We start from the raw sequence: 24,131 nt of genomic DNA on the forward strand, positions 1-24,131 counted from the left end.
CGCCTGCCTACCTTCCACGTGAGTTGAACAGCAATCCCTTCAAGGTGTCGGAGTCCTGTCCCTGGACACGGGATCCGTGACCTCCTCCGGCACCGGGGACTTTGCCGATGGGATTAAGTGAAGCATCTTGCCATGAGGGGATTATCCCGGATTATCTCTGTGGCCCAAAGTCATCACAAGGGTGTTTGCAACAGGAAGGCTGGAGGGAGGAGGGAAGGTGTTGGGGAAGCAGGTGTCCCGCGAGCCGCAGGGGCTGTGAGGACCTGACCTGAAGACGGACGGAGGGGCCACGCCAAGGAAGCCGGTGGCCGCTGCAATCTGGAAAAGGCCAGGAAACAGATTCTCTGCTGCAGAGTTCAGACGGAATGCACCCCTGCGGACACTTGATTTGCATCCCCGTAAGACTTCTGACGTCCAGGATTGTCGGGACGAACACACATGTGTTGTTGCAAGCCACTCCGTTCGTGGCCATTTGTTGCCGCAGTGACCGGAAACCCAGTTCCCCCCCCCCCCACCCCAGACCGGGGAGGTGTGTGTGAACGCACCGGGGTCTGATTTAACCCACTCCGACTGTGCCGTGCCTCTTCAGGGAGGCATGGGCTAGGATGACCACGGCTGAAACCTCTTTAAAGGGTGACTCCACACTCGCACACGTTAGTGCAGTCAGTTTGCTGATGGGTGGAGCTGAACGGCCACAAGGTCGCACTCATTCTGTTACGACGCACACACACGTTTGGTTGGAGAGGGCCACACTCAGTGGATAATTTGGGAATCAGTCCAGTGGCACCTTATGACCAGGGAGCCTCATGTCAGGGATGCTTTGGAATTAGAGCAAATTTGGACTCTTTGCTCCCTTACTGAACACTTGTGAAAAGTCCCGGGGGTGGAGACCTCCGTTCCCATGACGCCAAGACTGCAGCCTCCGAAAGCCCAGGGAGCTCTTTTAATGTCATTCCTGCCATCCACCCTCGAGGCCACCCCTTGCCTTGCTCTGAGGTGACGTTTCTGGGTCTCCGGCCTCCAGAAGCGATACGTGAGGGGCCGACACTGACATGGAGGGCGGGGTTGGCCTTGAGGTTGGAAGCTCGTGAGGGAAGCCGAGCAGGGACCCTGGGGTCAGCGCGGTGCGATCGTGGAGTCTCCCCGTCGGGGCTCCCGCGAAGCGCGGGGCGTCTCCACATCCTGCAGGATTGTCAAGTCTGACAGGCAAAGTCTGGGCTGAATTTGGGGGTCCGCTCAAGTCTGCGAGCCTGTGTTAAGGACAGAGTGGGAAATGCACCCAGCTTTCCCAGACGCCGGCTCAGGGAGGATGTGGACTTTATCACACAGAACTTGCAAGGCCGGCGTTGTCTAATTAAAGGCAAGAGCCCGTCCCTCTCTGAGAAGCGTGTCTGACGGGGAGATGCTGCTGGTGGGCAAGCCCAGGTCTGTCCGGTGACAGACGCCCGCCCCCAGAAGGCCCTGCGACAGCACCACGAAGAAAGCGAGAGGCCTGGCTGGCAAAATCTGTGTTTGCTCCAAAACGGGAGGGTTGGGGGGTCCCGCTCAGCCTTCCTCACTGCAGGGTGAGGCCCATCTGGGAATTTAAGTTGAAAAACAGCTGTGCTTTGCCAATGACCTCAACGACCGGTGGGCCGAGCAGGACAGCTAGCGTCCCCTGGGGCTGGGAGGCTGGGGTTTCCTAGGGTGTAAAGATGCTTTAGGCTGTTCCAGACAATTCCATCCCAACGGGCCCGGAGACTTGCGAGCAGTCCCTGACGACAGACTGCATAAATCGGGGAGTGACCAAAGCACACGTGTCCTCAGCTTGTGGCCAGAGTGTGGCCCGACGCGTCAGTCACCAGAGAGGGCCCTGGCTGAGCCTCAGGAGCCAGGAAACGGGGCACCGGCTGCGCTCACGGGGCTGCGGGCGGGGCGGCTGCCCCGGACGGACGGACTCTTCGTGTCAGGGGCTTCTCGTGGCAGCTCATGCATTTCTCTAATGGAGACGAAAAACCCATGGTGGGCCTGCAGGCTTCTCCGGCTCCGACCGCCCCTTAACGTTTTTATATTATTAAACAACATTTATTTCCAGTTGTGGTAAAACACACACAGTGGAACGTCCCAGGTGTGCAGGTCAGGGGCCGCACGTTGTGGTGCAGCCGCAAACCACCTTCAGAACTTGCGTCATGGGCCTGCCTGGGGGTTCAGTCTGTTGAGCGCCTGCCTTCGGCTCAGGTCCTGATCTCAGGGTCCTGGGATCGAGCCCCGCATCGGGCTCTCTGCTCCGCGGGAAGCCTGCTTCCTCCTCTCTCTCTCTCTGCTGCTCCCTCTGCTTGTGCGCTCTGTCTCTCTCTCTGACAAATAAATAAAATCTTAAAAAAAAAAAAAAAGAGCTTATATCTTGAAAAACTGATCCCGCCCCCTGCTGTAAAGTATTTAAACATCAAACAGTTCAGCTGCCCCTACCTGGCCGGTCAGCAGATGACCGTGGCTTCTCCGGCAGCAGCTGCACATGTTTGGGGAACGTTTCAGCAGACTCTAGCTTCTTACAGATTGCTCCGTGTGGATCTGTGTAAGTCTTTGTTCCTTTATTTCAACTATGACAAAGCACATCATTCTGTAAAATTTCCACAATCTATTTATAGTGTTTGCTAATCTATGAAGTAGGAGAAATTTTATTTTTTCATTTTTGTTTCCATGTGTATTTTCTTGATTACTGATGGAGTCGAATTTAAAAAAAAATTTTTTTTTTTTACTTTTTAAGATTTTATTTCTATATTTGACAGAGAGAGGGGGAGAGCATGAGAGGGGAGGCTCAGAGGGAGACGCAGACTCCCCGCTGAGCAGAGAGCCCGACGTGGGGCTCGATCCCAGGACCTCTGAGATCATGACGTGAGCCGAAAGCAGAGGCTTCACCCACGGAGCCACCCAGGTGCCTGGTGACCCCAGGCATTTATATCCACTGCAATGTCCATTGGTAGCTCTCCTTTAATGGCAAAAGTTAATTCTATTACAGGATTTCTGGATGTTGAAATGTTCTGATTGCCCAGAGACCTCCTTCTTTGTCAGGAAACATAATCTCTGTCCTTGATTGACTAATGTATTAAAAAATATTTTACTTATATTTTTATGCTTGGAACTGATCTATGGCTTTACTGTTTTGGGGAGTTTTGTTGCCAAGTTTATACCAGTCTTATCTGGTGCGTTGGCTAGTTTTCCCTCCTCTTACAGTCTCCAAAAAACCATATTTATTTTTTTAAATAATAGCATCATTCATTCTTTGCTTTGATGGAAGTTGCCACTCAACCGTCTCCTCTTGGCATCTGTGGAGTCAGGGAGAGAGATCTCGGATAATTTATTCATTTGTTTAATGGACATTGACTGAATCAGATTTTCTAATAGTCTTTAGACATTTTCTTAAATTTTTTAATGGAAAATTGCCTAAATTTATTGGAAAACCAATGAAACTTTTAGAAGAATAGTAAGAGAATGTAGCTTTATGACTCAGGGTCCGAAATAATTTCTTAAACAAGATATAAAAATGAACAGTAGCTAGAAGGGAGAATCCTGACACATTTGGTCGCATTAAAATGAGGGGCGCCCGTCCCATAGACGACGCCGTGAAGTGAAGATGGAGACTCGAGGGAGTCTGTGTCTGGAGGAAAACAGCAGCGATGCAAGGAACGAAAGAAGTGGTATTAGGAATATAGAAAGCAGGCCATGGGAAGCAAAGAAATGAACTAGAATTTTCCAGACGGGGACACACAGTCCACGCTTCTGGACAGATACCTCAGGCCCCACCTCACTGGAGACGGGGAAGAAGCAAGCTCGGACAGGTCAGCAGGGCCCCCCCACGACCCAGGGCCCCCCCACGACTCCGGCCGCTGTGCCTTAGAGAGAGTGCGGAGCCCCGGACACTGGGAAGCAAAGCTCATAGGAGAAGAAACCATCACAGCAGCTTTAGAAATGCAGCTGGCCCTTCTGGTGGGTGAGCACAGAAGCTGTCGACATCTCCGGACCCTTGTCCCTCCAGCAACGTGCCGGAGACAGGCTGAGGGTCCTCGCGGCAGCCCCGTCCAGACCAGAGGGACACGCAGCAGAGCACACGCCCGCCTGCAGGAGAGCACCCACGTCCACGGCCACACGTGTGTGGGAAGGAGAGCCACCCGGCAGGGACATTAATGCAGGGAGCAAGACCCGTCCAGGGCAAGGTGTCTGCCCCGTCCCACCTCCCCCTCACACTCCACGGACAGAGTTTGCCTCCGCAGCGGGGCAGAAGTACCGCATTTCAGAAGGACGTCAAACTCTCAGTCATCAGACAGTGCAAGAGCTTCCTAAATGCCTCGAGCAATTGTGATAGAGGCAAGTCAGCGCGAGGGAAGGATTCGGGAAGTGTGTCGTAACGCAGTACCGGAGACCAGGAGGCTTCAACCACAGCAATTCAATCGCACAGAGCTCCGGAGGCTGGAGTCCCACGTCACGGTGCCGGCAGGGTCGTTCCCTCTATCCAGGGACACAGGACACAGAATCGGCTCCACGCCTCGTGCCTCGGTCCTGGTGGTTTGCTCCCACCCTTGCTGCTCCGTGATTGCAAGCACCCCCGACAGCTGGCCTGAGCTTCACCTGGGGCTCTCCTGGTGCGCGGGTCTGTGTCCTGCTGGACTGACTCACCTTCCTCTGGTGCGACCTTGTCGTGACGAATGACACCTGCAACAACTCTATTTCCAAATACGGTAACATTCTGAGGTCCTCAGGGTTCGGGCTTCCACATGCGAATTTTTGGTGGACAGAACCGCACCCGTAACAGGAAGGCAGCAGGACATACATTGCGGTGGGAAACGGCAGGAATGAGCAAAGCTCTGGATCCCAACGCAACAAGCAACAGCCGAATCCAGCTCCCTTCCAGCTGAATACTATGACCCAGTGGAAGGGTAGGGGGGAGCTCACACCAGAGACCAGACACGGGCGCCGGATTACATACCCTCGTCCAGGGAGAGAAGTGCAGACCAACCGCGACCATGGCTCGGGGGTCTGGTGCGGGTGGTGAGGGCACAGGGGTGGCGGAGCTACTTCCTGCATCGCCCAGCCCGGAGCCCGGGAGTGCGCACGAGGAGGTGTTGGGAAGAGGTGTCCCGCGAACGGAGGAGGCAGGAGCAGAGTGGGAGCAAGACTCGGGACACCCGTCGTGCCGGTGAGGGCCGGAGTGTTCCGGGTGGGCGGGTGGGACAGCCGTGAGCCAGCAGAGGGGCAGGCGGACGGAGGCGGACCCCGTGGCTGCCACAGGGCACGCGCGGGCTGATGAGAGCATCACAGCGAGGGGGACAGCATCAGGGTGGGAGTCCAGAGCGGTTATAAGCAGGTAACTAAACTTCGAACAGACGTGGGAGTCCATGAGGGACAAGGCAGGGCTCTAGCTCACAGCGAGACGCTGGCTGGGAAGTATGGAGGAAGGCCGCCGTGATCACTGCCCCGCTCCTGTGCGGAAGCTGGGTTTGGGGCAGTCATCAGGGCGTGCTCTTGCGGTAGAGGGACAGTGGTAAGGGTATGTGTGTGGTCCCAGGCTGCTTCCCATCGTGGAGGAAAACAGTATCCACGCAGCGGGGAAGCCAGAAAATACCCCGAAGTGTGATCCGAGTCGGCGTCACCAGCGGGAGCGTGGATGGACCTCGTGAGGCCTCGTCAGGGTTCGCACGACCGCGGCTCGTTAAGCTGCAGGGGCATGCGCCACGCACTCTGTTCCGTGTATGACACGTCATAAGTGACTTTTAAAACACAGGAATAAATGCAATGACACTAACCCCTACCCCCGAACTTTTTTTAAGCGGATAAGGAAACCTAAGCTCAGTGAAGTTTAGACATTTGGCAGGGCTGGGTTCGAACCCGATTCTAGTGGCTGCAGAGCCCACGCTGTCTGTCGCGCCGTAGGGAAGAGCCCAGTTCAAGACAGAGGAGAGGACGGACGGTAAGGAAAACCAGCAGGAACCAGGCTTGTGGAAGGGACTCGTTATCTCTCTTCCTGTCTCCCCTTGCAGGACCCCCGCCGGCCGCCAGGTTCTCTGATGGGCTCAGGAGGACAGTGACACCCAGTCCTGCGGTCACTGGCACATTTCCCAACGTGACCAAAGGGGCTCTAGGATGGGTTTCCCCCGGATTAGGTTAAATTAAAAAGGAACTCCCGACCATTCGGATGAGAAGAGACAAGATCACGCCCCCACCGTCAGCGATGATCATCTCTGGGCCTGGACCATTGGAAGTCCTTCTTCCGATGACACTGGAAAGAGCGGGAAGGAGCTCGCGCTCCCCTGGAAAGTGGGAGTAATTGCGGCTCCCCTACTGGGACATCCATCCAATGGCCAGATGGGCCCACAGCTGTCATGTTTGCCCAGAGTCCTCTCGTCCTTGGACCCACGTGGGCTGGCTGAAAAACACCAGTTCCCCTTCACCGTGCCAGACCTGCGTTGTCTTGGGCTCCGCCGGCTTGCTTCTGCGAACGATCGGAGTTGGATCTGATACATAATTACCTCCTAACCGGCATGTGGCTCCCGTGTTTGGTGCGGTGGACAACTGTCCGGCCATCGTAAGTCGGCTCTGTCTGATGCGCTTTCCTCCGTTCCTCCATTCCCCAGTGAAAGCATACATACACTTAAAAATAAACCCAGGTGTTGGAGGAGATGTTTTGAAACGTTCTCTTGTACCTGACAGCTGTGCTCGCTGCAGAAATTGCAACGATTGTTTTTACCATAATTGTACAACTTTTCCTTGAAGCTTCAAGTATTAACACTTGGGCGTATTGTTGTAGAAACTTAGCAGAGCAGGAATGTGTTACCAGCTCTCCTAAGATATCACCGAGCACTTACGTGGTTCTTGTAAGTCTCTCGGAGTAAAAACAGAGGACCTTCCTCATCAAAATGGAATCCGTGGGTTGAGCAACTTGGTGAAAAACGCTTTTTTCTGAGACACTCATGTCTCTTCACGCCAGCGCCCTGCACCTGTTAGAGAGGGAATCGCTTCTTCTGGTCCGGTGACAGGGTCGAATCGCGGCCCGGCAGTACCACCTGTGCTTCCTTGCGGGGGCGGGGGCGGGGGTGGGGGCGCGTTCACTAACAAGAGGGACTTCATGTGGTGTGGAGGCCTCGCCGGCTTGTGAACAACCACAGGAAAGGTGATGTTTTCCAGCTCAGCTGTGTTTGTTGGGGTGGGGAAGGGGAGGGGGAGCGGCCTGAGCGCGGCAGGCCGGCTGGCGCCTGTCACAGCTGCGCCCTGGTCCCGTCTCCATCAGAGATCTCATGAAGACAGTGGGCCGGCCCGGACTGTCATGTGGAACCAGCGGCCGAGAGCCCCTGGCACGGTGCGTGGCTTCCAGAGGCGTGTTTCGCTTTGTTTTATGCCCACAACCCAGAGGCAAATCATACAAAGGGCTCGCCCTGCGGGGTCGGTCTTCCGTCTGTGTCCCACAGGCTCCAACCGTCCTACGGTTTGCTTCTCGGGTCCAAGGCAGTCGGGGGTGGCGAGGTGGGCAGGCATGCCGACCCTGCTGGTCTGCCCATCCGTCCCCACGAGCCAGCAGGATGCCACAGCCCTGGGCTCTTCTTCTTCAACACGGTCCTAGAGACCCGTCTGCGGCCACACGTCCACAGTCACATCAACATCGGAGCGGCAGCATGGAGTCCTTTGTGCGGACGCACCTCGATCCTCCCGCGGTCCTCTGGTCATAGTGATTCAGGCTGTTTCCCGAAGCTTTTGCTGTTACAAGAAGAGTCTTGTGCACACGATGTTTCTGCCCTTGAGTGACTAGAGTCCAAAGGGTAAGCGCCCAGAAGGAAGTTTCCGGCAAAAATGGTACCTGCGCTCTCCATCGACCTGCAGAGAGGTTGTCCCTGGATGGTGACCCGCTTTGCCCAGCGCCTGGCGGGGTGGGAGGGCCGCATCCCCACCCCGTGTGTCCTTGTTCTGGACATTGTCTACCTCATACTGAAAACGCGTTTCTCTGATTGGGAGTGAGGTTAAAGATCTCCACTGCGTTCTTAAGAACCACTCGTGCCGCGTTTTCAATGAGCTTTCATCTCCTGCTTGTGTGGGTGGTTGGTGGTTTTGTTACGGAGTTTTAGGTGCTCCTTGTGCATTAAAGAAATTAGCTCTTATCTGTGATAGAAATGAAGTCCTGCCCCCTCCTCTTCTCCCTCCCCTGCTTTCCTTCTTTTGTAACATTTGCGGTCCGTGTTTGTCTTTTGACTTTGCTTCTGACGCTTTTATTTTGCTTTGCAGGAAATTTTTATTTTTACATAACCAAACATTGTACAAACAACCATTTCCTGTTTTCAACCTTTTTGTGTTTACATTTCTGATTCATCTGGAATGTGCAAGGTAGAGATCTAACGTGCCTGTTTTCCTCCCGACGGTTCCTCCCCCATCCCCAGTCCCTACTCTCTCTGGCACTCGGGCCATGCCGGGGGAGCACTGACCACCCGGTCCTCCCCTGGGCTCGCAGAGCTCAGCTCTCAGACACGACGATGCGGAGGTCCGTGCCGCAGGAGCCAGCTGGCTTTTCTTTGCCCCAGGACGGCATCTCCAGGTCTCCCGTGAGGCTGTGTTGGTTCCCTCTGACGGCCGAGTGTACTCCCTTCTGTGACTGTACCCGTGTGTTCAATTGTTGGCCAGCATTTGGGTGGTTTTTGGCATTTGGCTGTGGTGAATAAAGGTGTGAGAAGCGCTCAGGTCACGTTCTTGTGCGGGCATAGACGTCCACTTCTCTGGCACCAATGCCTGGCACGGGAACTTGGGGATAGACGGACGCACAGTCAGGTCTTCAAGAACTCGGCAAGCACCGTCCCAGCCCCGTTCTCGCATTTCACGTGCCTGCCGGCGAGGACGGATGTCTGGGCTGCTCTAGGCTCCTGACAGCCTTGGAACTGGAAGGCTTTAAGTCTGGCCGCTGCACGTCCACGGCGGCGTTTCCTCTGCGGTTTTCCTCTGCGGTTCTCCGATGACAAATACGGCTGAGCTGCTTTTTATGTGCCTCTGTGACACCTGCAGTTCTCCATTTACCCAATCAAAAGAAATGGTTTTGCCTTCTCATATTGAGAAGGGTTTAAAAAACATATATGTATACGTGTAGAAATACATATATATTCTGGATTCAAGTTCTTATTTTTTTATACTATATACTATATATTATACTATATATTATATTATCTTATATATATAAATTATGTATCTGTATCTCTTATTCTATATATACACATAATGCGATTTCCTCGCACCCATCCCTAGATACTTGCTGTCCTTTCACAGCACATTTTAAAGAGAGGAAGTTTGAATTGGAAAAAGACCAATTTATCATTTTTATCTGCTTTTTTTTTTTTTTACATCTTATATAAAAAAATCTTTGCCTGCCCCAAGGCGAGGAAGATTTTCTTTTATGTTTTGTTCTAAAAGTTTTCTAACAGTAGCTTTACACGGAGTTTAGGATCTACATTAAATTAATGCACATTTTCTTCAGCGTCTGGTATTGCCAGATTTTTAGATTTCAGCCGTTCTCACAAGGGGTGCATGGTGATGTCAGATCGTTGCCTTGTCAGGGGCTCCCCGACGATGTAGACCGTTGAATAGCTTTGCATCTGCTTATTTCCCACTTGCGTATGCTCCTGGGTGAAATACGTGTTCGAATCTTGCCATTCTGAAGCCGAGTGGCTTGTCTCCTCATTGTTGAGCGTAAAGAGTCATTTGTACATTTTACATAATGTTCCTTATCAGATAAACCTTTACCGAGTAATTTTTTTTTTCCCACTCGTGGCTCTGTCCGTTTTCAAAAGCATCTTTTGCACAGCAGAATATTTTGTCTTGATAAAGTTCTCGTTATCAAAATATTCTTTCATGGATTTGTTTCTGATGTTGTGTCTAAAAACTCACCACACACATCATGGGAGTGTCAGTAGATTGTCTTTCAAGGAGTCAGTCCCTTTTATCTAAATAACCCAACATATGGGCATTGAGTTGTTTGAAGTATTCCTCTGTCACACTTTGACCGTCCATGAGATCAGCAGTGAGGACCCCTGTTTCCTTTCTGACAGTAGTCATTTGGGTCTTCTCTCTCTCTCTCTCTCTCTCCCTCTCTCCATTAGCCTGGCTGTGATCCCATATCTGGAAACCTTGCTCAACTCAGTTATACTTTTTTTTTTTTTGTATATTCCTTAGGATTTTCCATCTATAAAGGCATATGATTTGCATATAGGGACATTCAGATGACTTTTAATTTTTTTCTTGCATAAATGCCATGGCCACCATCTCCAGTTGGTATGTTCAGTGGGAAGGGTGAGAATGGACATTCTTGCTTCTGAACTTGTGGGAGAAGCATTCAGTTTTTTACTATTACGTATGTTACTTAATTTTTTTCTTTTTCTTCTTCCTCTTCCTTCTCTGATTCCTATTTCTATTCCTCTCCCCTCCCTCCCCCTCCTCCTCTTGCTTCTTCTTCTTCCTGTTCCCTTTCTTCAGGGGAGGTAATTTCCTTCTGATTTTCTGAGTGCTTTCAATCAGGAATGGGTATTTTATTTTGTCAAATACTTTTCTATGTTTATTGAGATAAATATATGGGGAGCATATCCTTTCAGTTACTGCCCTGGGGCTTACAACCAACTTAAAACAATCTCAACCTGATTAATATGGCCTTAATTTCAATAGGACACAAAAGCTTTTCTCGATGAGGCTCTATTTCTTCCCCCTTCCTTTGTGCTAAAATTGTCCTACAAATTACATCTTGACATTACAAGCCAGTCAACGAGGTTTGGCAATTGTTGTGCTACGGAGTCCTTTTAGATGGGACAGAGAGGAAAAGAGTTATAACAAATACTGTCTATTTTTGTATCACAACCTTAATATTTCCCTTTCAGAAGTCACCCTTATTGGTGCTCCTTGTTTCGTTGGATAGATTTGTGTTACTGTCCCATTCAGCCTGGAGGACTCCCTTAATATATCTTTTAAGGAAAAACTTCTAGAGACAAATTCACTTCATTTTTGGTTAATCTTCGAATTAACAAAATGAATCAATCTCAATTTCTCCTTTTCTGAAGCATCGTTTAGCCTGACACGGAGTTCTCTTTCCTTCAGGACTTTGACTATGTCCCTCCCTTTCCTTCCAGTTTCCCTGCTCTTGACGGGAAGCCAGCTGTGAAAACACCTTGGGTGTGACAGGTGGCCCTGCTCTTGCTACTTTCCAGATTCCTTGTATTTGTTTTTCACCAGTTGGTCCAGGGTGTGTCACGTGGCTCTCTTTGATTTTGTCTACTTGGGAGTTTGATGAACTTTCTGGTGTTTGGATTAACAACTTTCCTCACATTTGGGGATTTTGTTTGCTTGTTTGTCCGTTATTTTCAGATTTTTTTTTCCTTCCCTTTTTGCCTCTGCTGTCTTTCTGGGACTTCTGTTATGGACATGTTGGTATCCCAACATCTTTGTTCCTTTTCTCTATGTTCCTTGGACAGGATAATCCCAACCAGCCCATCTTCAAGTTTGATGATTCTTTCTTCCGCTCGTTCAAATCTGACATTGAAACCCTTTAGTGAAATTTTCATGTCAGTCACTGTACTTTCGCAACTCCAGAGTTTCTTTCTGGTTCATTCTTATAATGTCTATCTCTGCCTTGATAGTGTGTCTTTCTTTTTTAAGGACTTATTTATTTACTTTTTAGAGAAAGAGAGAAAGCATGAGCCGGGGGAGGGGCAGAGGGAGAAGGAGATAATCCTCAAGCAGACTACCCGCTGAGTGTGGAGCCCAACACGGGCTCCATCTCATGACCCTGAGGTCATGACCTGAGACAAAATCAAGAGTCTGTCGCTTAACTGACTGAACCATGCAGAAGTCCTGATATCGTGTCTTTAGTGAAACATCGTTCTCTTACTTTCCTTTAATTCTTTAGTTGGTGTTGCTTTTAGACCTGTAAAAATATTTATAATAACTTAAAATAATATTTATGATAATAATAAAGTCTGTTTAGGAATTCACATCCGGCCTCTCTTAAGTTAAGTCTCTATTGACTGTCTTGGTCCCTATGTATTGGTCATACTTTCCAGCTGTTTTGCATGTCTTCTTACCTTTTGTTGAATATGTGACATTCCAAATAATTAATGTGACAACTCTGGAAATCAGACCCCCTTCCCCTGCCTTAAGTTCATTTCTGGTACTGTTTGCGTACTGACTTTTTGGGAACCAAATCTGTATTCCTTGTTGTCTGATGCCAGTAAAGTCTCTACTTGATTAGTTTCATAATCAGCTCCTGAATTGACAGAGATTCTTTTAAATGACTCAAATTAGTAAGTCTCATGGTCTTTGCCACAGGGCTTTTATGCATGTGCCGAGGCATGTCTTCAATGCCTGGGCAGGAACTTTGCAATGCTGCCTTAGCCTTTCATTCCTGCCTGTGCAGAGTCTTAGCACCAACTGTCAGTGAGAGAGAAGACCTTATTATTGCTCTCCAGTCACTATCATCACTCCCCAGGGACTACACAACCCTGTACATGCTTGTGGCCTTTTAGATTCCCAGGAATAAGTCAGAACTTTTCAAAAACCTCTGTTCTCATTTCCCAATTTTTTCGTTTAAGTTTTCTCATCGACGTCTTATCAGATCACTTGGTAACACTGTCTCCAGCAGCTGCAATGTTGAACAGCCCCTGGATATAGGGCTGTTCTCACTGATTGATGTCTGTATCAGGTCAGATGGAAACAGTGGGAATGGAGATTTTCCAGGGAGCTCACAGGTCAGTTAGTGACCATCCTTTGGGTTTTTGCTTTTTAGGGAGATCCAGACCTCTGGTGGCTGTTAAGGCTGCTGGTTTCTACAATTACCATGATTGGGAGGCTGTTGATTTTGAAACTTACCCTGTAGCTGGGGCAAGGGCAAGTTAAAATGCCATGGAATTCACCATTCTTACCAAGATTTAGCTATATTTTTCTTGAATAAATTCTTGCATTGTTAAAAAACTTTGGTAATCTCCATAGTTGTAAAAAACTTGACTTGGGGGGTGCCTGGGTGGCTCAGTGGGTTAAAGCCTCTGCTTTTGGCTCAGGTCATGGTCCCAGGGTCCTGGGATCGAGCCCCGCATCGGGCTCTCTGCTCAGCGGGGAGTCTGCTTCCTCCTCTCTCTCTCTGCCTGCCTCTCTGCCTGCTTGTGATTTCTGTCTGTCAAATAAATAAATAAAATATTAAAAAACAAAACAAAACAACAACAAAAAAATTTGACTTGGATAATTTCCCCCCATGTTCTCATTGCTTTTCTGAAGGAGTGGGTTTTTGGAGGTCCTGACTCTGCCATGGCAGATGCAATATTCTATTTCAGGCAGTCTAACACTGAAATCTGTGCTCATACACTGTACATGATGGCTTCTTCTCTAGCGCTGTCTTGATTATTACCATTCCCCAAACTCATAACCATATAACAAAATCTTATCATCGCATTTGTCAGTTAATTCTTCTAGTGTCAGAGGATCAAATCTTCCTGGGAAGGCCCACGAAGATCACAGAGGAAGCTGTTGGAGCCCCAAAGAGCCATAGACAGGCAGTTTAGCCATTTAATTTTTCCGGGGTGAGATTGGTCCTGGTGATTCATTCTGTGCTCTCATTAGAGCAATTATCCAGTTAATTGCTCTGATCTGGATTTGGCCGAGGCAGTCACTGCAGCTGGGGAGCCCCAGAGAACAAGCAGATGGACGTCAAGGAGCATTCTGAAGGAGGCCTGGGGAGGCAGACTGGTCTCTGTGCCCCAAACATGCTGTTCAGCACCAGCTACCCAGTGTTTATCGGTAGGACCGGCTCCTCTGAAATGCCCTTCCTCCTCCTCTCTGCTGCAGTCAGCAAATGAGGAGCACAGGGAAGTTTCAGGAAAGGTGACCTCTGAAACTGGGAAGGAGTAGATACGAGGCTGTTATCTGAGAGGACATCTATCGAGTCCTGGATCATGGCAGGGATATGCAAAGTCACCAAGGTGATGGAATTGTCCCCAGGCCGGCAAGGTTTCACTGGCACCCAACCTTATTGTTAAAGTAGCTAAAAATAGGATGTTTCAATCAGAAATAAGGTAGATAATGTTACAACTGCACAGTCTTGGTTCTTTCCCCTCACTCCCTTAATGATACCCCTCCACTGGGTTCATGGACTTACTTGGCGAACATTTCCCTGATTCCCCAGGAGTGGGACAGACTTGGATTGGAAAAATTATTAGCTTGCTCCATAGCTTCAAGGCAAGGGCTATCATAACAAGGAAGTCAGGTAGATGTCTCTGGAATGCTGGTCAAGATAATGGATCAAAACCAGTGCCATGTCCTGGGAGATGGCTGCCACCCATTCAAAACCTAATGGTTGCAGGGATAGCCCCCATCAGATCCACATCCAGTTCAACAATCCAGTGCATAAAACTCAGCTGGGCCCTGGGAGACACCTGTGGATAGCTGCAGACTTAGTCGAGCAATGGAACTGATTATGCCACTGTGTCAAATTTGAAGAAGGTGGACAGAGACTCAGGAGACATGAGAAGCAGTTTATATCCACATGGGTAGGCCAAAGTACCCCCTTTAATCTTTTCTTAGGGCATCATATTCCCTGCTCTGACATAATCACAGCCCAAATATATGTGTGCAATCTACAAAGCAATGTTCTGTTTCTGCAAAACATCATGTCGGCCCACTCTATCAGTGAGGTCATGTCACTCAAACTAGATGAGTAATTATGGCAAGTATATTGGTGTTCTTAATGAGGTATGTGCACTCCAGAAGATGAGAGAAAACCCCTCAGAGTTTCAAGGACCCACCACATCAGTGGTATCTTAGGACCCGAGTCATGCAAAGATAGTCCCTGGAAGATAAAGGCTAGATAATTGCAGCTCCCACCTCCCACAAGCAAAGAGAAAGTGCAATGCTTGGTAGGCTTCTTGGGTTGTGGAGGGGACATTCCCCACTTGGGAATGTTTCTTGTATTCCTTTTTGGTGAAAGACAGAAAAAGCAGTCAGCTTTGAGTGGGGTCTGGGGTCAGAAAGGGCTGTAGAGTAGGTCCATACTGCAGTGCCAGCAGCTTGCTACACGGGCCACATGACATGGAAGACCCTGTGAGAGTTGAGTTTTTTATGGTGGAAAATACACATGGGGGGACGCCTGGGTGGCTCAGTTGGTTAAGCAGCTGCCTTCGGCTCAGGTGATGATCCCAACGTCCTGGGATCGAGTCCCATATCGAGCTCCTTACTCGGCAGGGAGCCTGCTTCTCCCTCTGCCTCTGCCTGCCTCTCTGTCTGCCTGTGCTCACTCGCTCTCTCCCTCTATCTCTGACAAATAAATAAATAAAATCTTAAAAAGAAAAGAAAATACACATGGGGAGTTTGTGGCAGTCCCAGTGGAAAAGTCCCTCAGATTCCAGAGTAAGGACATGCCGTCTGCAGTGTGAACATTCTGCTAATGCTTGGATTTTTGCTTATTTTATTCACTACAGGATCCTCAGGGGCTCCAACAGTGTCAGGCATGGAAGAAATGCTCAATGAATGTTTGCTCAAGGAGCTTGAGAATCAGGTGAATGCTTGTCCTTGCCAATGCTGAAGGTCCCATGTTCCAACCTCTGGCTACGTCTTGGTTTTGTTTCTTATTTGATATCATTTTGTATCTTGCTCCCTGACTCCTGGCTCCAGCCCCATGGGTCTCCTACCTATTTTTCAATATGCAAATCTTGAAGCTTCCTCCCTCCTTGGGATCCCTTTGCCTGGGACATGTTCTCCTAGATGTCACATGGTTTCTTCCTCACTTCATTTAGGCTCTGCTCCTCAGAGAGGTGGTCCACACACCCTGGCTGAAGGAGAAGATCCGTTACTCCTTGTTCTCCTTTGTCTTTCTAAAGCAAGCCTTACCTCTGATTGTGTGTCTCCTTCTCAGCAAACAAGCTGTGGGTGGCAAGAGTTTCCTTTATTCAATGCAGTTGCCCCAAGTCCTACAAGAGTGCTTGGTACACAGTCAGTACCCAGCAAGTACTTGGCTAGGGATGGTTTAAGAAGTGCTGGATGCAAAAAGCTAAGCTCTTCTCTTTCTTGCAAGATTGTTCAGAGTCTTTAGCATGCAAGTATCCTATAACATATGCACAGATGGTATAATGTGTCATAGGGTTTAAGAAGGACAGGCAGTATAAAGAATTTCCAAAACTTCTTTCATTGGAGAAACAATTTGTCATCTCTTAGGGCAGTATACTACAGACTACATTTGGGCAAACTGCACAAAGGTAGTTTTGGTTTAAAAGAGGGACCCTGGTAGGGAGATCCAGCCTGTCATCTTTTCTCTATGCCGTCAACTCTATGACTGTTCCCCATCTGCTCTTCCAAAGCTGACTCCACATGAAGGTCCATCTTGGGGCCTGCTTACCCCAAGACATCTTCCCTAACCTTGTTAATGACCTTGGCATTCTTACCTATCACCATGAATTGACCTTGACACTAAGAAGAGAAGTGAGCCCACAAGCTTGGCTTGTCGAGGGCAGGGACCATGTGTTGCTGTCATTGTGAGACTGATCAAAATGAACTACCTGAGCATCTGCTCCAATGGCTATCCTTCCACCCATTGTGGGAAAACTTTGAGGATTCTTATGAGCTCTTGAGGTCTCAGGGAAAGGGGACTGCATAGTTATATGACCTGGTTTTAAACCCCATGGGGTTCTGAACAGGAAGTTGGATGGTAAGGAGCAGCCCTAAGACTGGGAGTGCTGTTAGAAGTGTTTCTCTGGGGTAACCTAAAGCAGAAGCAATCATAGCTAGGGGTCAATGAAAGTATAAATATTTGACTTCACATCCAGAGGGGTCTTAGCTTGGACAGTGGAGGGAAGCCAAGCATTATCGACATGAATTTCAGAATATTGGAACTACAGAACAGGTGCAAGGAAGCTCAGGATCCAGGTGGACTGGCCCACGGAGACCTTGGGGTCTTAACATCTCCGACTGCTGGCAGCCAGCTCTGTGAGAGGGGTTTCAGGAGGTTTTGAGTGAAAATTGTGTAAACAAACTGATTTCTTGTTGGAAGCTCCAGTGCACAAAAGCTTTCAGCAGCCCCATGGAAGGAGGTGCTTGTCAGTGAAGAGCTCAGACCAGGGTTTTCAAGATTGCATTTGATAAGACTCATAGCAACTCTCCCTTGGTTAAGTTCTCTGGAGAGAAAATGCCTGGCCAATCATCACTGGAGTGATGCTTGTGATTCCCATTATAGATTAACCTGGTGTGGACGGCATTGCAGGGCAAGGCTGTCTGGACATTTCTTACAACTTTAAGTGGATTGGTTGGTAATAGACTTTACTGCTTAAATCCTAATGTCACTGTCACACAGGACTAGCTTTAGGCTCTGTCTACTTGGGTAACTGGTTTAATTTGTTAAATCTCTGTTCACTTCTGGAATGGGTGTAGGATTAAATGATGTAGTGATTATAAGGTACATAGCTCTATTATTACAGTTGTTACCATCATCATCCTCATCACCACCATCATTCCATCATTATTGTCACCATCATCATCACCATCGTCACCATCACCAGTTATCACCACCATCCTCATCACCACCACCACCACCATCCTCATCATCACAATCATTATTAATATCTATTGAGCTCTTGTAATGAGTGTTAATTGAGCAAATAAAATAAATTTTAAATGTTATGGTATAGAAAAAGAAAACCAGAAGTTGGGGATTAACTTTCTTTCAAGAAGTCAAGATTGCCAGAGTTACAAACTAGGCTTAAAAGAATTGGGAGCTAGTTAATTTCTCTTTGTGGAAAAAAACCCCAAACAACAAAAAACCTCGAACAAAAGAGCTACTTGTGTCTCAGACATTCCTTCTGAGATCTTAGTCCTAATCCCTGAAGTATATTCTTTATATATTCCTTTACTGAGGGTATTTTCATAGTCTGCCTTCTCGATCTTTGTTTGTCCGGAAGTATCTGTATCTCACTGGGTTCTTCTAGATTGACAGTGGCTTTCTCTCTGCAGCTCTGACCCGCTGCCGTCATGCTGTCTTCTGGCACCAGCTGGTGCGCAGTTGAGACGTCTGTTATCAACATAGTTGTTCTTCTAAGTAAATTGTCTTTTCTCTTTGACTGCTTTTAAGATACTTGTCTTGGATGCTTTATGGTTTTGATGGGATTCCCACCCCCTCACTGGGTTGCATTTATATATTTTATTCCTCTTCAACCATTTGTTCAACAGATGGTTGCAATATTTGATGGTCCCTGTTCTGGGACTATGGGATCTGTTATTGAACAAGGCAGGGATCCCAGCCCCATAGTCTTAGGTTCTAGTGGGATATAAACATTGATGTGATAGATTAGGGAATTATATAATGGGAGAAGATGTGTAGGATAAATGGTATGGGGGTGGAGTGATCACAGAATCTAATAAGGGATAAGTGTCATTGAGAAGGTGACATTTGAGCAAAGACTGTAGCTAACTGTACTTAACTATCACATTTGGGCATTGATGCTTGCCTCATAAGGCCCAAAGTGACTGACAATCTCTGCTGTCCCCAACACAACACCAGCATGTGCCAGCACCCTATCTTTGGCTGCCTCTTCTTAGCTCTCATGCATTCATTATACAATATTTTCATTCTTCCTAATCTTGATATGCCCCCAAGATTCTCATCACAGGAGTGGGGTCCTGATGTATGAGCTTTCCCTCTCCCACTCAGGCTTTGAACAATTTCTGGAATAAAATCACTGAAAGAATTGAGGTCAAAATATCACCTTTATTCCTGCTAGAGTCCAGCTTGGAAGAGCAGCTTGGTGGGTGAGCCAAATGGGCACAGTGTCCCATTCAGCTTGGGCTTCCATAATAAGATGACACAGACTGACAGCTTACACAGCAGACACCTGTCTCTCACGGTTCCAGAGCAGGAAGTCTAAGACCAACAACATTTTGTTGTTGGCGAGGACCCTCCTTCTCATTGGAAGATGGCTGTCTTTAAAAATTTTTTTTTAGATTTTGTTTATTTGAGAGAGAGAGAGAGAGAGAGCATGAGCAGGAGGGAAAGCAGAGGCAGAGGGAGAAGCAGACTCCCCAAAGAGCAGGGAGCCTGATGCGGGGCTCCATCCCAGGACCCCAAGATCATGACCTGAGCTGAAGGCAGACACTTAACTGACTGAGCCCCCCCAAGCACCCATGATTGCTATCTTCTTGATGTGTTCTCACATGGTTTTTCCTTGGTGTCTACACAAAGAGAGTGCTCTGGTCTCATCACCTTCTTCAAAGGGCACTAACCCCATCATGGGGGTCCCACCCTTATAACCTCAACTAACTCACATCACCTTCCAAAGGGTTCACCTATAAATACCACCACAAGAGAGTTAAGACTTCAGCATATGAATGCGCGGGAGGGACACAAACACATTGTCCATAGTAGCACGTAGCTCTAATCCCAGAAACAGGAAGATTCACCCAGTGGTAGGCGCACTAGATGGTGGAAGATTCTCCATGAGGACACGTGCGCAGGTAAGACTTAGCACTTAGCACACCATGCAGTGGAGAACTCAGGTACTCACCAGGTAGAAGGAGGGGCTGCCATTCTTCCCCAGTTGACTGATCAGACAGGTGAGGAGGAGGAAACATGGAGAGAGACCAGGAAACCACACCACTGAAGTATCCTTCACAGGAAGGAAGCTTCAAGTGTGGCTGGAGACATTCCTCCTTTGCCACCATCATTACTTTGTTATCTAACTGATGCTTGTGGAGACCCAACCTCATGCTTGACTCGGCCTCTGCTTGCCTTCCTTCGTGCATCTGGTCCCTCCTTCTGGATTTAATTTCCTACTTTCGGACAATCTTGTTTAATAATGCAAAGACGGGGCTAGCTTCTGGATTCAACTGTCATGTCGAGAAGCTGGCTGACGGTCTGAGTGTCATTACCTTTCCAGGGCACCTGCCTTTTCTTGCTCATGGCTTTCAGCGGTGTCTTTCTTTGTGTCTTCGGCATTCGGCAGTATCACTACTGTGCACCCAGACAGGGTTTGGACGTGTTTGTGCTTCTTGGGATCTGTGCTCCCCGAATCCAAGGGGTCAATGCTTCCATTTATTCTGGAAAATTCACTGCCTTGTATTTTTCTCTCCCTCTTCCCCCTTCTGCCCCTTTTCTGGGAAGCGTGGACATTTGCTGGGCCCCTTTCCTGCTATCCCCCGGATCTCTTAACTATTTTTAAAAAGTTCTTTAAACCCAGTCATTCAAATTTCAGTGATTTATTTGGCTCACGTTGAAATGCATCTGTTGTGTGTGTGTGTGTGTGTGTGTGGTGCCCTGGCGTGTGTGTGTGTGTGTGCGCGCCCTGGTGTGTGTGTGTGTGTGTGTGTGGTGCCCCGCCTTCCGCGCAGCTCACGTCCCTTCCTCTGTGTCTCTGTCACTGTCACGCCCTCCTTTCCCGCACACTCTCCAGCCAGCGCCAGTGTCTCGCTTCCCTTGACTTGCTGGACAAATGTTGTCCCACGGGAGGACTGTCCTCGCCTTTCCCAGCAGCAGCAGCAGCGGCGGCGGCGGCACTCCCGCAGGGCGTCCAGGCTTCCAGACTCGCTGTTTCTTCTTTGTGTTTCATCCGCTTGCACAGGACGGACCTCGATGCCCGTTCCCTGCAGTCTGGGCCCCTCGCTGTAGGAACCCCCCCCGGACAGCAGGCACCCCACGTCATCCCCCGTGGTGGCTCTGGAGTGCCCTACGTCTCCAGCGAGGCAGCTGGATGGACGCCTGAGAACAGAGCGTACTCCCCACCCCCAACCTTGGTCTCCCAGGAGAGCTTGCCTGGGTCTGCTCTTGACTGGCTTTTGGGCTGTTGCCCGTGGTGCACGGCGTCCTCGTGGATTCTGGCTGGAGCTCATGCTCTTCTTTGACAAAGCCCCTCCCCAGGGAGCCAGATGGTGGAGGGGCTCGGTGCACAGCTCTGGAGCCAGACAGCGGTGTGTAGGTCCTGGCTCTGCTGTGCACTAGCTGTGTGACCTTGGGGAAATTATTTGTCCTTTCTGTGTCCTGTTTGCTCATCTGTAGAACAAGGACAGCGGGGGCTTTGTGCAGGGGTGGTGGAGACGCACACTGGCCTGGGTAGTGCTCTAGGAGCGGAGTGGGCAGTACGCTGACCTGCACGGCTGTCACCGGTAGGACCCCCTCGTGGCTGGTGAGGGGTGTCCTTCCGGGGCCTTTGAGCCTCTGCTTCCTGCACGACACGTGTCTGTCTGATCCTGTCTCAGCCTGGACGTTCCTGGACCACACAGGTTGGAAGACTGTGCCCGGGGGGTCCTCGAGGGCAACCGTGGTGGAAATCTGCGGACACCGCGCCCACAGAGCCCAGGCCGCCACACAGTGGCCCCAGCACCCTGCGTTGGGAGGCTGCTTTTGTAGAGCTTAACTTTCTTCCGAGTCCCTCCAGGAGGGTTTGCACCTCCAAACCCTGCCTGTGGGGTCCACAGCCTCGTCCCTGTCCTGTGCTGGTGACGTGTTCTTTCTCCAGCACACAGGCACACACGTGTGCAAAAGCACGCACACACTCTCATGTGCACACCCAGGGGCTCCCCTTCCGCTCCTCAGTCTGTGGCTCTGCTCCGCCCCGGGGCTCTCCCTCACCCCTGGTGAGCTTGGCTGCACGTCTGAAGTCTGTTTGCGCGTCCCGCCATGCTCTGGGAACCCCAGCGGGAGGGTTTGGGGTTAGTCTGTCGCATTCCCAGAGGTGAAGTGTGGGTGGCTTTGCTCACACTCTGCCTACTGTTCTCCGCACTGTGCTTTTGCCTTCCAGGAGGCGCCTCAGGGACCCTTGGCGGAGCTGCCCCGCACCCGCCTCGCCGTTTTGGGGGCTGCGAGCTGTTCCTGGGCCTTAGTCCACGCGGTTTCCTGTGGACGCTCGTCAGTATTTTCCCAAGTTTTCGATGTCATAAACAATGACGCAGCAAAACTCAGTACATGTCTGCGCAGGCATCCCGGGAGTTTCTCTGCGGTAGAGACAGAGCTGGGTGAAATGGTGTTTAATCTGAGAGCGTGGCCAGGGTCCTCCAGACGACGTCAGCTCCCGCTGTCCCTGGGGATGTGTGAGGAAGCAAACGTGCTTCCCTCCCACTGCGCACCGACGGCTTACCGTCAGTCTTGTCTGCCCTGGGGTGATAATGAGCCGAGAAAGTCCGGGCAGGGGCAGGGCGAGGCAGCGGTCCGGTTGGGTAACTGTCCTGAGGGTTGTGTGCAGGGAGTGAGGGAGACACCGGGGGCAGGGCACTTCAGAAAGGAAGCAGCAAACCCAGGAGTCCTGGGGCGGGAGGGCGGCTGGGGCAGAGAGGAAGGGAAGGGGAGTTTGAGGAATGGCGGGGACACATACGCTGCGGCTTGGGGTCTCCGTGCAGAGACCGGATGTGATTCTGAGGGAGGCAGGCAGCTGTCAGCGGCTTTGGAACCAAGATGGGGCAACACTGGCTTTTGACTTAGGGTCATTGTGGCTGCTGTGCTGAGGAGAATCTGCTAGGGTCCTGGGCAGAGCTGGGGGAACCAGTGAGAAGGTTCTGGGGGAACCAGGAGGCAGGTGGTAGACCAGGAGGGAAGCAGCAGAAGTCATCAGAAGTGTCCAGGTGGCATCTATTTTGAAGGTAGAGCCAACAGGATTTGCTGAGAGACTTGTGTGCATGCGTGTGTGCATGTGTCAGATGCGTGGACAGCCGGGTGGATGGATGGATGGATGGATGGATGGATGGATGGACACACAGGTGAGAGACAGAGACAGATCGCTGATAGACAGACAGATGGAAAAGCGTCTAAGAGGCAGAGGGAAAGGGAGAGAGAGGAAGGCCGGGACCTGCGAAGTTTGGGGCGCGTGTAACTCGGTGGGCGGGGTGAGGTCGGACGAGATGAGGAAGAAAATGAGAAGCCGGCTTGGGGGGGACCATCCGTCAGCTCGGCCCCCACACAGACACCACAGATGGGGGCCTAAACACAGACACTGATTCCTCCAAGTGCTGGAGGCTGCGAGTTCTGGATCCCGGTGCTGGCGGATCCGGGGTGGGGAGAGCCTGCCCCGGGCTTGCAGACGTCCCCTTCTTGCGCTCACATGGCCTTTCCTCCGTGCGTGAAGTGAGGCAGAGAGAGACAGAGAGAGGGACTCTGGGGTCCCCTCCTCTTGGAAGGACTCCAGTCCTGCTGGATCAGGGCCACCCGCATGACCTCATTGAACCTTAATGACCTCCGAATATGGGCACCCTGGGGGTTAGACCTTCAACATGGGAATTTTGGAAAGAACACAGTTCAGTCCATAGCCGGGGAAAATCAAGTTTATTTTTGATAATGTTCAGTTTGAGGCGCTCACCGGACCGCCAGGCTGAACGTTGAGCGGGGCCGCTGGATGTAAAGGTCTGGAGTTCCGGTGGGGGCGACGGCCTGAATTCAGCTGCTGATCGCACGGCCTCAGTGGTTGAATCCTCGGAGAGACCCAGCCCGTGGCCCGCAGCACGCAGACCGTTGGGTGGGCGTTCCTGGTCAGGGCTGTTGGACGTGGGGGTGCCTGTGCGTAGAACTTGAAGGCCCCTTTCTTCTGGGGCCTCTGGGGACCCTACGATCCTGACTGCCGGGCCACGCGTGGTGCACGGTCCTGCCTTTCACTAGGCACCTCTTGGGGCCGGGGCCGAAGGACTTCAGGCTGGTTACCTTTGTCTTCAGCTGCAACGGGCGTGGGCCAGGACACTCCCCGAAGTGACCACGTCTGCTTGCTATCCCGACTCGAGCTCCCCTTTTGAAAAGATGCTGGCGATGGAGGACAGAGTTGGGGATGTTTGGCGGATGCCCCTCCCCACGCACCTGGACGGGTGGACCGGGGTAGGACACGGAGGCAGCAGGGGTGGGGGACAGGGCGCCACAGGACAGGGACCGCTGGCCACTGTGCCCACCTCCTCAGACAAATGGGCTGCCGCTTGGGGACCCGGGAATCTGCTCCACGATGTCTCGGTCTCGGTCTCAGCTACTGGCATTGTGAACGAGGCAACCCCTTGTCCCGGGGCCATCCTGGGCGTCATAGGACCCTCAGCAATCTCCCTGGCCTATACCCACGAGATGCCCACTGCCAGTCACGATGATCAGAACCGTCTCCAGCCACACCCCCAGGGGGAACCACTGTGGGGACCACTCAGGTTCCCAAAGACCAGAA

This window comes from Mustela putorius, unplaced genomic scaffold, assembly GCF_011764305.1.
Source record: "Mustela putorius furo isolate JIRA1106 unplaced genomic scaffold, ASM1176430v1.1 tig00003853_pilon_pilon_pilon, whole genome shotgun sequence".
Taxonomy (NCBI): domain Eukaryota; kingdom Metazoa; phylum Chordata; class Mammalia; order Carnivora; family Mustelidae; genus Mustela; species Mustela putorius.